Source organism: Maylandia zebra, linkage group LG13 (assembly GCF_041146795.1).
Source record: "Maylandia zebra isolate NMK-2024a linkage group LG13, Mzebra_GT3a, whole genome shotgun sequence".
Lineage (NCBI taxonomy): Eukaryota > Metazoa > Chordata > Actinopteri > Cichliformes > Cichlidae > Maylandia > Maylandia zebra.
In genome coordinates, this window is record NC_135179.1 from 8,894,338 (window position 1) to 8,907,489 (window position 13,152).

Genomic DNA, 13,152 nt, shown 5'->3' on the forward strand with positions numbered 1-13,152 from the left:
TCAGTCCAAACAGAGTCATAAAGCGCTGCATGGTTAAGCCTGATGAATTAATAACAGGGAGGCAGATGGGTCCCAGGGGCACTGTGGGAGCAGAGCAGCATGGAGAGCAGAGAGAACACACGTTGATATCACACTAGTGCACACGTACACACATGCACTTTTCTATGCCTGCGTGCATCCAGATAAACAGCCTGAAAATCATTTGCATCCATATAAAGACACGTGCATGTGCTGAATGCCGACAGATATATGGATATATGAGAAGGTTAAAGTAAATCTAACATTTAACTCAAAACTTGATTGGCTGCTTGAGTGAATTTGTGCACAAGTAGAACAACGGCCCTTCTTCAGGAAGTGTTGATAATTAGTTGTTGTACATTAATGGATAGCACTTCTGCAGACCTAATGAAGGCCAGCTGAGGTCACAACTTTGATGAATGAACCCACCAATGAGCACTAGTGTAATAGGCAGGTGTGTATTTCCCCTTAATTGTTTTGTGTTTTGCATCAAGCTCAGTTTTGGGTACTTATGAGCTTCTGTTACTGCGCTTGCGAGCCCTGTTTGTTTGGGAATGAATGAATGAAGCTGGTAAACTGAGGTAATGATTAGCATCTGAATCTTTTATCCCAGTTCTATTTAAGCTGGGTGGGAGTATGAGATATTGTTTAAGATGCACATATCTTATTAGACTTAATTAAGAAACTGGAGCTCTTGTTTTCCTTTTGCTGGTTATCTGAGCACTGAACCTGGTATGGTGAAGCATTTTAACTCCTGATCACTAGCAATGAGTCAAAAACATGCTTAAATTACTAAGTTAAAGAAAAATATACCGAGTGCTGCAGTGATAGTGGGACAGGCATCTCGAATGCAAAAGCAGAGACAAGCAACAAGTGAAAACAAGTTGAAGACAAAGACCTGGCAAACTCTGAGGAGACAGACATATCAAATGCACACAAGAGGATAAAAAGGTACAGGTGAACGTAATTGGACACTAACAAGGGTGGGGAAGAGAACAAAGAGAGAAGTAAGAGCACAAAAAAACACGAGGAGCTAACCTTCATAATAAAACGGGAAGTAAACTGAAAGCATGAGTAAGACCAAACTCATACAGACAAAAGTGAAGTGGAATTACTGGCATCACATTTGTTTCTGTTAAAAATAAAGTATGAACAACAAGCTCAGACAGTGGCTGCACGGGGGAGTTTATATTCACTTTAACACAACAAAGTTTCACTGTGCTAGAACAACGTTCTGTGTGTGCGTCTTATGACTTTGTTGTCTTTGGCAAGGATGGCAAGCACAGATACAAACACGTGGAAGCTTGTTTCAGCCACTGAAAACCAAACCAAACAAAAAAATATATATTTTTCCACATCTGTAAGTCAAACTTTCAAGTTATTAAATCACAATTTTGACTTTAAATTTTCTGAGAAAATAACTCGAAATCTTAGGATAATACCCTGAAATTTTTGTTTTTGTGGTGGAAACAAGCTTCCACCCAAACAAGAGTACCTCAAGGACTGGTTGTTCCACATATTGTTGAGACCACCCAAGGTGACAATTCATTCACAGCATGTAGATGATGTAGATCGATGTATGATTGATGTCTTGTTGATGTCTTCAAAAGCAGATAGGGGGGACATTAAAAAAACAAAAAAAAAAAAAAACCCCAACCCAAACCCTCCACCAGATATGGCTGTACATAAAAGAAATAAACCCATATAAAAATGTCTGTAATTCTTGAACTATGCATGGTAAATATTTATAAAACCCCTTGAATGAAAGCTAAAAGTCTGTATTTCAAGTACTTTGATTCTAATTTTATCAGTCTGCTGTGGTAGAGTACAGAGGCATAACTACAAAAATTTTCATTGTTCCTAACAGCAGCATTTGGGGATGATCACATCATCAAAAGTACCGCCATAGAACTCAACAGCAACTCACTTGGAACATTCCAAAATATGATGTAACATGTACAATAGACTCCTTATTTTGTTTTAAGTCATCAGTGCACTGATGTGACGTAATGGCGGTTGTAGAGCACAAGCTGATGACGCAACAGAATGAGGTGTCAGTGGAGACTGTGTTGAAATGTACGATCAGCAGACTGGTCAAGGTTGCCATGTAATCTTCTGTCTGATGGAGAGCAATAAGTGCGTCAGATGTGCTGTAAGAAGGGAGTATTTTTTTAATATTATATACGTGCATGTGAACGTACTGGAGAAAGAAATGAACTTTTTGATTTTTTGAAATTTTCAGGCGAATTGCAATAAAATCTAAGCTATTTTTATGTTAGTGGTTTGTGTTAGCCTGTGCTCTTCTATACTAAAAAACTGAAAAAGTACCTATTGCTTCAGGCTGTGCAATCTCTCAGATTCTGATTAAACTTTACATTCTTAAAACACAATACTTGGGTTTTGACTGCAGTATTTGTTTGTATAATTCGTGGAACAGTATGGTTGAAATCTTCAAGACTGCGACATTGACTCTTTAATCATGATACTGTCACTATATTCACAATCTGTGGAGTAAGGTTTAAACATGACCCTGCTTTCGTTGTGATACATACTGCAGTACCGTAAATCCTGCCAGTGCAGATGCTCAAGCTGAGGAGCAAAACTAGCAAGGTTCTCACTGAGTTTAAGACCTGTCTTACAATTTATAAGCAAGATCTGAGAAAAAGAAAAATTCACAAGAACACAACCAGCGGAAAGAATTATAATGCAATAAAATATAATCATTAAAAACCAATGCAAGACTTATTAATTGTATAGTTGTGTATAGAACCTGAAATCATATCTATAAAGATGAGTTTCTAATGAATTGTAGTTAGAAGATTTAATGAGAGGAGAAATGTCAGTGCATGACATGGTTGTTGGGATCATCTGATTATTTCTGTAACTGCTCATCTACTGGGATTTTCCCCATACAATCATCTCTAGGGTTTATAGAGAATGGTCCAAAACAGTGATCTGTTATGCCAGTATGGCATTCTGAGGAAAGTTTCCAGGACCTTGTTGAATCTATTCCATGTAGAATTGAGGCAGTTCTGAAGGTAAAAGTGCAGCCTGGCCCTAGTGAGGTATGTCCAGTGAGTGTGAAGTCAACATTGTATTCTTAACAGTTATTAAACCCCTTGTTTACCACTGATTAGTAGTCGTTGGGGATGATTTTGATTGCGTCTGTATTGTTGTTTATGCTTTATACACTGTAAAACCCAACAGTGCATCTTACTAAAAGAAGTAAGTTGTTCTTACTCAGTTCTGAAAAATAGTTAAAGTAACTTTCATGAAGTGTGTTAGGTAGACCCAAAAGTATACATATGATATAATAACTTTATTGTAATAAGTACACATTATGTTTTTGTAACGTTTTAAGTACTGTTGCTTTAAACTGTTTAAGTTGTGCTAATTCATTTGTATTAGTCATCATCCACAGCCCCGCCCCCAGTGTTTTGCCTGGACTTGTCGGCCATGAGACAGGAGCCTCGTCAAGAGAGTGGAAAGTACAAGATAAAGTTATTTTTATGTTTTTTTGTTAATGCTTACTTCTAGCATACAAAACGTACATTTATCAGACTGCTTTGTTTTAGTTGTACTTCGTTGTAATTTATCAGACTACTTTGTTGTAGTAGCTCGTAACTTAGCTTGCCAGCACACAATTCCCGCCTAGCGCTGTATGGAGTCTGCCTTCACAATTTAAAAAATTAACGGTTGGTGGCTTGTTTCAATCAATAGTTGGTAAGTAGTCTGATTTTTGCAAACTGCATGCCACAAAACCTTTGGTAAAATCAGTGTTTACGCTTTTCTGACTCTGACCTTTATCAAGTTCAAATGTAGCCTACTTTTGACACAGTGAAAATAGTAGAAAATTTATTTAGTGTTAATTTTAAGAGTTTAACGGACAAGTTCGCCTTCACAAATTTTGAATATGATGGTTAGTGGCATTTTAGTCGCGAAATAATTTACCTTTTCAAAGCTGCACTGCACCAAACCTAAACGTTTCTGACTCTGTACTTTCCAAGGGTTAGCCTATTGTGTACTTCACTTGTGTAAAATTGCTTTATTATTTTATAACGTATAGAGTAGTTGACCAACCTGAATTGAAAATGAACTGTAGTGCAAGAATAAATCTTACTGTTTTCCAAGCTTGTGTTATTCAGATTGACTGTTTTTAAGTGAAGTAAAAGTAAAAACTGTTCTGCTAGCTTTCTGTCCTCATGGCTTTTGTGTTATTACAGTCTGACGATTGAAGGAGCAGTAGCATGCCGAGAGATCATCCAGCACTGCACTAAAGACAACCAGTAAAGGTGATTTTAAAACGATTTGGTATCAAAATGTGGAATTGCAAGTTGTGTAGTTTGTCTAGTTTTTCTACTGCCATAAAAGTCATGTTGTTGAAGCATTATCGGCTCAACCATGGTCAGTACTCCACAATTTCACCCTTACCCTGTCTCTACAACACATGCATGTGTACATTTAATACATTTAATTCATTAAAGATACACATGTCAACAATGCACACTCCCACGCAAAGAAAAGACGGTTCTTATCCAGATTTGAATAATTATGGATTTTGTTGCTCTATGTGTAATTTTAAGCAGCCATTTATTGAAAGCCAAATGTTTATCCATCTGAGGGGGCATTTAAAACGAAAAGAAACTGTTCCATGTCCTTTCAAGAACTGCAATTTTAAAACCAATGTCTACTCAACCTTCAATGCCCACAAATGCAGAGACCACCAAAATTCAACAAGTTACGATGAAGGCATTGTGCAAAGTGTTATAAATGTAGAACAAAAAGATGACATGCAGCTTGATTCAATAGAGTCATCAGATGACAATCAAGTGGCATCCACCAGTGAAATCAGTGGAATTGAGGGTTTAGAAGAGCAGTTGCAATACAATCTGGCTGGATTTTTCTTGAAAATGCAGACCCTTCTCCATGTGTCCCAGAGAGCAACACAGGAGATTATTGAGCATATTGATCAGTTGTTTTTGTTATCACAACCTTTGGTTAGAAAATCAGTTGTAGATATACTGAAAAAGCACAACTGTACATATACGGACAAACTGGTGGATGAGATTTGTCAGGCAGTTTCTGATAGTAATGTTTTACATAAATGTGTCACATCTGAAGGACCACTATCTACAGCAAAGAGGAGGAAATCATATTATGAAGAAAATTTTCCATATGTCAAACCTGTGGAGTATTTAATTGAATCGTCAAAGCACACTTATATGTATGTGCCTATTCTCACATCTTTGCAATTGTTGTTGAAAAAAAATGATGTGCTTGAAGAAATTAAACAAGCACCCACACAGATTCCTGGACATTTCATGTCATTTTGTGATGGATCCTACTACCAGGAAAATGTTCTACTGTCACAAGAGGGACAGAAATTGTCAATGATACTTTATGTGGATGATTTTGATCACAAACCCACTTGGTACCTCAAAGAAAATACATAAAGTCTTTGCAGTTTATTGGACACTGGAAAACTTTCCAGTTAAATCTTGTTCTGCTCTACACTGCACCCAGCTTGCTCTGCTGTGCAATTCCAATGATGTACGCCAGTTTGGGTGTAAGGAAATGCTGTCACCACTCTTAAATGATCTGAAAACTCTTGAAGAAGTAGGTGCCTACATTGAGACTCTTGGTGAATGTCTTAAAGGCACTGTCTACTCTGTTGTGGCAGACAACCTTCTGCCCATGGACTTGCTGGTTTCAATGAGAGTTTCAGGTCTACATATTTCTGTAGGTTTTGTCATGCCACCCAAACAGAAATGCAAACAGAAAATGCTGTTACAGGGAATTATGTAATGAGAACAAAAGATGCTCATGATAATTATTGTGCAAGAGCTTCAGAATGATGACATTAAGGAAAACTATGGTGTTAAAAACACCTGTGTTCCTTCTGACCATCTCTCTTTCTTTCATCCTGTCACAGGCTTCCCACCTGACTTCCTACACGACCTGTTTGAAGGTGTCATTTCAGTGGAGTTGGCACATTGTTTAAAGGTTTGATTTCTAAGAGATATTTTAACTTAGAAGACTTAAACAGAGCAATTCTGCACTTTCCATACCAACATTCTGACAAAGTTAATCGCCCTCATCCAATAACCTCAAATTTTGCCAGGCGAGGGACCATGGCCAGCACTCTTTCATGAGACACAGGTAAGTACAACTATGTATATAACATTTGCTGCTCATATAGTATGCTGTGTTTTGCTTATAATATTTTTGGAATTCTCTTCAGCTCTACTTTGAATTTCATCGGATCACCAATCAGAATCTGCCACATGTGTTTTATGCTGCGCTGGATGATTATGCTCCTCAGCTGACTGGACTTTACAAAAAGAGGAAAACTGGACGGGTCGGTGAAAGGATGGAGCAGCTTTTGTCGGCATATGGAAAACAGGTATTTAAAAGATACTAATTATTATTCTGCTTGCTTGGCAGTTGCCATTGTTATGTGTTTGTTTATTTATTTATATATATATATATATAGCTGGATAGCGTAGTGGTTAGACTACACGCCTTTGGAACAGAGGATCGCAAGTTCGATTCCTGCCTGGGGCGTCTGTATCCAGTAAGGGTCCTAAGGCTAGACCCCCTATGCTAAGCAAGCCTACCGCAGACATGAGCGAGACAGATAAATATGAAGGCATGCCGGCTCGGACGTCGCCCGGATCAACAAGGTCCGCGTCAGGTGTTGAGGAACCAGGGCACCCTGACGAAAAGTGGGCTACTGGAACAAGAAGGCATCGGTGGGCAAGAGACGAAAACAGGGCATTGTTGGAATGCTACTACGCAAGTAACCCTGGCGGAAGGGGCTACATGAATAGGATGAGGGACCTATGGATTCTTCGATACCCAACATCCACAATGACGGCGAAACAACTAGTAGCTCAGTGTTCCAACATTCGAAAGAAGGGACTGCTCTCACAGCTAGAGATTGACGAGGTACAACACAAATGCTACGGCAAGGAGGAGTCAGGACGCCAGGTCAGGGGGGAGATATCATCACCCGAGATTGGGTACATAGCCCCAAGTGCGATAGGAGAAGGATCGTTGAGTGCGAGAGGAACTGACCTGAAAAATAGGATCATGGCCAAGCTTGAAACCTGGATCCCCCGTAGCCGGTTACCAAGATTACGTGAAGTACCCTCAGAAGGTCTGCTAGATGATGTTAATGCAGCACTACGGGCAATACCTACAACCACGATTACCGACACTAACAAGCTCATCTACAATACGGCAACAGTGATCAGTGAGATGCTTGGCTACAAGTTGAACAGCGACAAGGGGCAGTACCCTCCATGGAGAAGGAGGCTAGAGGGCAAGATCAAAGTAGCACGGAGGGAGGTTAGCCAACTAACGGAGTTGCAGAAAGGTGCGACAAATAAGGTGCCTAAGAAGTACAGCAAGCTGTCCATACCTGAGGCCTTGGAAACTGCCAAGCAAAGACTCACAGCCTTGGCCAGCCGCTTGAGGAGGTACACCAGAGAGATAGAAGGCAGGAGAATAAACCAGCTGTTCTCCACAGAACCAGCAAAGGTGTACTCTCAGTGGCAAGGGAACAATAAGAGAACAGCACCACCAAGGCTGGAGACGGAGCAATACTGGAAGAGCATATGGGAGAAGGATGCAACCCATAACGGCAATGCTCAGTGGCTAGAGGATCTGAGGGCAGACCACAGCGACCTCCCTGAACAGGGTCCAGTAACCATCACAGTGGCAGATATCCAAGAAAGGGTCTCCAGTATGAAGAGTTGGACAGCACCAGGGCCCGACATGGTTCACGCCTACTGGCTGAAGAAGCTGACTGCACTCCACGAGCGTCTGGCAGCACAAATGAACCAGCTGCTAGTTAACGAGAGACACCCGGAATGGCTAACTGAAGGCCGGACGGTCCTGATCCCCAAGGACCCCAAGAAGGGACTGGTCCCCTCCAACTACCGACCAATAACCTGCCTCAGTACTACATGGAAGCTCCTGTCAGGCATCATATCGGCTAAGATGAACAGGCACATGGGTCAATACATGAGCGGGACACAGAAAGGAATTAGCAAGAATACCAGAGGCGCAAAACACCAGCTACTGGTAGACAGAACAATCAGCCGAGACTGCAAGACCAGACTGACCAACCTGTGCACTGCCTGGATTGATTACAAGAAGGCCTATGACTCAATGCCCCACAGCTGGATACTGGAATGCCTAGAATTGTACAAGATCAATGGGACCCTAAGAGCCTTCATCAGGAACTCAATGGGGATGTGGCGTACAACACTAGAGGCCAACTCCAAGCCCATAGCACAAGTCACCATCAAGTGCGGGATCTACCAAGGAGATGCTCTGTCCCCACTGCTGTTCTGCATAGGCCTGAACCCCCTCAGTGAGATCATTAACAAGACTGGCTACGGATACCGACTACGGAACGGAGCAGTTGTCAGCCACCTCCTGTACATGGATGACATCAAGCTGTATGCCAAGAGTGAACGAGACATCGATTCACTGATCCACACTACCAGGCTATACAGCAATGACATTGGAATGTCGTTCGGACTGGAGAAGTGTAGTCGGATGGTAACAAAGAGAGGGAAGGTAGTCAGAACTGAGGGGATTGAACTACCAGAAGGCAACATTGCAGACATAGAGGACAGTTACAAGTACTTGGGGATCCCACAGGCGAATGGGAACCATGAAGAGGCCGCTAGAAAAGCTGCAACCACCAAGTACCTGCAGAGGGTCAGGCAAGTCCTGAGGAGTCAGCTGAATGGTAAGAACAAGATCCGGGCCATCAACACGTACGCCCTGCCCGTGATCAGGTACCCTGCTGGGGTAATAGGCTGGCCAAAGGAGGAGATAGAAGCCACTGACATAAAGACAAGAAAGCTCCTTACCATGCATGGAGGGTTTCACCCCAAATCCAGCACCCTGAGGCTGTACGCTAAGCGGAAGGAAGGGGGCCGGGGACTGGTGAGTGTCAGCACCACAGTCCAGGATGAGACAACGAACATCCAAGAATACATTGGGAAGATGGCCCCAACTGACCGAGTGCTCAGTGAATACCTCAGGCAGCAGAAACCCAAGAAAGAGGAGGGAGACGAGGAACCATCATGGAAGGACAGGCCCCTGCACGGTATGTACCACCGGCAGATAGGGGAGGTGGCTGATATCCAGAAATCCTACCAGTGGCTGGACAAAGCTGGACTGAAAGACAGCACAGAAGCACTAATCATGGCAGCACAAGAACAAGCTCTGAGCACAAGATCCATAGAGGCTGGGGTCTATCACACCAGGCAAGGTGCAGGCTGTGTAAAGATGCCCCAGAGACAATCCAGCACATAACAGCAGGGTGCAAGATGCTAGCAGGCAAGGCATACATGGAACGCCATAACCAAGTGGCCGGCATAGTGTACAGGAACATCTGTGCCGAGTATAACCTGGAAGTCCCGAGGTCAAAATGGGAGATGCCCCCAAGGGTGGTGGAGAATGACCGAGCTAAGATCCTGTGGGACTTCCAGATACAGACGGACAAAATGGTGGTGGCTAACCAACCGGACATAGTGGTGGTAGACAAACAGAAGAAGACGGCCGTAGTGATCGATGTAGCGGTTCCGAATGACAGCAATATCAGGAAGAAGGAACACGAGAAGCTGGAGAAATACCAAGGGCTCAGAGAAGAGCTCGAGAGGATGTGGAGGGTGAAGGTAACGGTGGTCCCCGTGGTAATCGGAGCACTAGGTGCGGTGACTCCCAAGCTAGGCGAGTGGCTCCAGCAGATCCCGGGAACAACATCGGAGATCTCTGTCCAGAAGAGCGCAGTCCTGGGAACAGCTAAGATACTGCGCAGGACCCTCAAGCTCCCAGGCCTCTGGTAGAGGACCCGAGCTTGAAGGATAAACCGCCCGCAGGGGCGTGCTGGGTGTTTTATATATATAAGGACACAAACGACATCTATGCAACTAGAACAGCAGTTCTGGCCGGCCTACCAATGTACCTCAGAGATTTTCAAAACATGCAAGGTACTTTGGTATTACAATAATTTGCACATTTGAATTTAAAAAAGGTTGAAAGGAGTTTATAAGTCATCTGGACTTGGGTTGAAAGTTGAAGACGTGAAGTTGAATGACTTATAAACTTCTTTCATCCTTGATTTGACTACCTGGATGAATGAAAAATGAACCTTCACTGTCAACTTAAAACATGTTATGATATATAGAATTTGAAAAACTGAAGAAAGGTGCCTGAACATTTGTATTTATGCTTTTAACAGAGATATTACAGATGAATAATTGTGCACTCTGTATTATATCTTAGGGTGAAATTGAGTTCTATGAAGCCATAGAATTGCTCTGGTTGCTGATGTCGATGAAGAGGAGGTGCCTGGAGGAGTTCCTTTCTCACCACGCCAAGTGTTCATAGAACTTGAAGATCAGTTTGTTATGACTCATCACTCATGGACTGATGCCCTGGTGTCTTTGTTTGGGCTAATCTATGCTCTGCATCTGAGCTATCCTATGAAGTATACTGGCTTTTTTGAGTTCATTCAAGTAGTGTTGCTGAAGCTAGACGATGAGAGAAAGCAACTAAAACCAAAATTGCAGACACTAAAAAATGAGCTTGTGCAGATGATGTTTGTTTTTCACTGGTCACTATATTCGTGCTTTTTCAGTTATCTGTGAATGGCTTCAATAGTTTTATTTGTTCTGGGTAATTAGCTTTCTAAAAGGCAATGTGGAGAAAGCTAAGAATAAGGAGAAAATCCATATTTGACGTTTTGTTTGTGATTGAAAAAAATCTTCACATAGTGTGTAATCTTAAGCTTATTTCTAAAAACATATTTTAGTTACATGGAAATCTTTTGCGAGATAACTGATAATTAGTCAATATGTACAGTATACTTTCATGCTTTATTTTTTAATTGTGTGATGAGTGCCAGTTCACTCGAGGTCTGGGCAAAACTGTTGCGAAGCCACAAATACCTTTGAGAATACTTTTTGTTAGTGACATCCTTAGTTCAGCTGTTTTCTATAGTTGCATTGCTGTAGTGCATGTGATTTCATTATTATACTAAATGTTACTTAAAATTGTGATTGTTATGGCTCTAATTGCCTCTAGACTATTGTTTTTTTATGATGTACACCTATGTATCAGGTCTACATGACTAAATTTGTGTTTTGTACATTTAATCGATTTTCAAAATGCTACAAAAAACATTCAAAATTCCCTAAAAGTGCAAGTTTTAAAATGCCTAATTATTTGTTATTTGATAATGGCTTTAGCAGTCATAGGTTATGACTGAAAGTATGGTTGTATTCATTCTGTATTTTCTCTGCAGTTAAAGTTAATAAAAACTGAATGGAAAGAATAATAGCTTGGTTTTGTGTTAATAGTACTTGAACCATTTGGTGCAATCGGTTTCCCCAATTGGATTAAGTTGTTTAAATACAACTATTTAAGTTAATTTAACTTAATTTGAATATGAGCATGTAACACTTTAAATAAGTTTGAATAAATACAGCATCTTAGTACAAGAAATTTAATGGTTTAAGTTGAAACATACTAAATACAATGAGTAAATAAACATAATGCATTTGAGTTACATTATCATATTTGCTTTGGGTTCTTGGGACTCTAATAAAGTACTTAAATAACCCCAAACTGTTTAAGTTATAAAACTTGAATCAATTGGTGCAATCGGTTTCCCCAAATCATTTGAGTTAACTTGTCAGGTTTTACAGTGTAAGAGGATAATATTTTACTCAAAGTCCTGTCACTTTATAGTTTGTAAAGCCTTCTATGAAAACTTGCTTTTTTAACTCAAGTTTAACACCGAAAAACTTTAATTTAACCTCTTTCTTCCAAAGACCTTTTCATGTCCCGTTATAATAGCTATAGAATTTTTGAGGCTTCAAAAAAATCCAGACATACTGTTATAGACATTAAAAACCCATATCAGTCAATACCCTGAGTAATATGTGCCCTTTCTTCCATAGTTCCTGGTAGATCAGATCATATCGAAATTTGTCCTTCACTTTTAAGTGCTTTTCACTGTACTTAATCTCAGTTTTCACTCGCTGTTTAAGAAAAGCAGATCTCAGCTCTGACAAAAGCAACAAAGTAGTAATGACAAATACGCTTCAAAACAAAACAAATTATCTACATTTCATTGAGCAGCAGTGAGTCACAACATTCTCACAAGTTACAAGTTAAAAGGCCAGTTGCTCTGTCTTTGGCTTCTTGGTCCGCCAAGTTGAATAATTGAAGTTATTTTCACTGACTGTCAGGCCAGGAGATGTGGAGCCGAGGTTCCATCACTGATTCTCTCAGCTTCATGTCTCTTGTTTTCTTAAGCTCTGACATGACATTGCTGCATGTGTCTGAATTTGTGTGTGTGTGAGTGATTTCTCAGATGAGTTATGAGTGTGGGAATGTCTCCACATATTCTTGGATAAATATAGGTAGGCAGTGAAACGCATAGAGATGAACAGTAGGCAAAGCAGCAAATAAGCTCTGGCAAACAGACAGTTGGATGTACAGAGCAACCTGCCAGATGCATACACATCTGCAGGCACTCACACAAGCAGTGAAACTCTGCTGCACAAAGCCTGCATGTTTATGAGTATGTATTTGGGCAGTCAGGCCAATGGCAATCATGCATGTAGGCATTTGTGTGTATTGTTTACGTGCATGTGCCAGTTTCTATGTGTGTATGTGTGTGTATGTGTGTTGGCTGCAAAACAAGGAGAGCAGGAAGAGGAAGAGGCTAGATGGTTGGAGGGGGTGTTTATTTATTCATCACCCAGCGGCCTTGGCGGTTTCAAGGGGACATGGCAACACTTGTCCTGGGCCCTTTAGCGCTGCTCTGTTTGTGGCCTGCTTTGGCCCTGCCAAAGCCTTCAGCTCTCACCTCCTCTGCTCTCTGCTCAACTCTGTTTGTACCACTTTTTTATTCTTTAGATCCTTAGGCTTCCACTTTTGTTTATCTTATAATGTTCTGTGTTCTTGCTTTTGTGCTGCAACCTCTCTTTCTTTGGGCATTTGGATACTTTTCTGTTGTGCAGCTTTCAATGTGCTGATGATGAGCTGTACAGGTCCTGATTGGCAGGTTTTAAATCTTAGAGCTAGGCAGCTAAGTTAAGG

General features: G+C 41.1%; 1 long non-coding RNA gene across 1 annotated transcript; it reads left to right on the plus strand.

Moving 5' to 3' along the window:
* Positions 1–3,215: 3,215 nt before the first annotated feature.
* Positions 3,216–11,414, plus strand: LOC112435775 (uncharacterized). The gene is made up of 6 exons (XR_003024790.2): positions 3,216–3,741; positions 4,242–4,310; positions 5,951–6,021; positions 6,140–6,177; positions 6,260–6,421; positions 10,327–11,414. It is a non-coding gene; the product is annotated as an uncharacterized LOC112435775 (long non-coding RNA).
* Positions 11,415–13,152: the final 1,738 nt, after the last annotated feature.